Source organism: Chenopodium quinoa, unplaced genomic scaffold, assembly GCF_001683475.1.
Source record: "Chenopodium quinoa cultivar QQ74 unplaced genomic scaffold, ASM168347v1, whole genome shotgun sequence".
Taxonomy (NCBI): Eukaryota; Viridiplantae; Streptophyta; class Magnoliopsida; order Caryophyllales; family Amaranthaceae; genus Chenopodium; species Chenopodium quinoa.
In genome coordinates, this window is record NW_018745188.1 from 934,985 (window position 1) to 935,605 (window position 621).

The window sequence follows — 621 nt, forward strand, 5'->3', positions numbered from 1 at the left end:
GTATTGTCTCCCGGAGCGATTTTCCAGTTGATGGCGGAATGGATTTCTAGGAGTGTTTCAGCGCAAGGGTTCAGGTCCCGCATTCGCTTGTTAGGGAGACCTTCTCCCCCCACTTTGGTAGATTCTTATTCTTGCTATCTGCAGGGTGACTCCTCCTCTTCCTTTGATGTCTGCCTTCTTTTTGATGGGGCTTGGAGCAATCGAGATCTTAGCAGGGGAGCTGGTTGGATTTTTAGGGATGTTTTTTCAGATTCTGTGTTAGGTGGTTGCTCGAGAGCATGTTTTTCCTCTTCGGCTCTTCAATCTGGGTTACAGGCTTGTTTGTGGGCTCTTCAGGCTGCCAGTCGTCGAGGCTTTCGTCGTCTTCTTATCTACTCCGCCTCGAATCTTTTTTCCCTTCTTCAGGATGGTCGTGATGGAGATATTTCTTGCCACTGGTTGCTTCAAAATATTCGGCTAACTCTCTTATGGTTCTCTGTTTGCAAGTTTCGCTAAGTTCCTCGTCAGTAGGTTGCCCCGGCTCACTGGTTAGCTGTTCAAGCTCGTTGTCATCAGTTGCTTTGTTGGTCCTTTTAGCTTTTATTAGTGTGTTTTTTCTTTGTTAGAGCTTCTTGTCAAAAA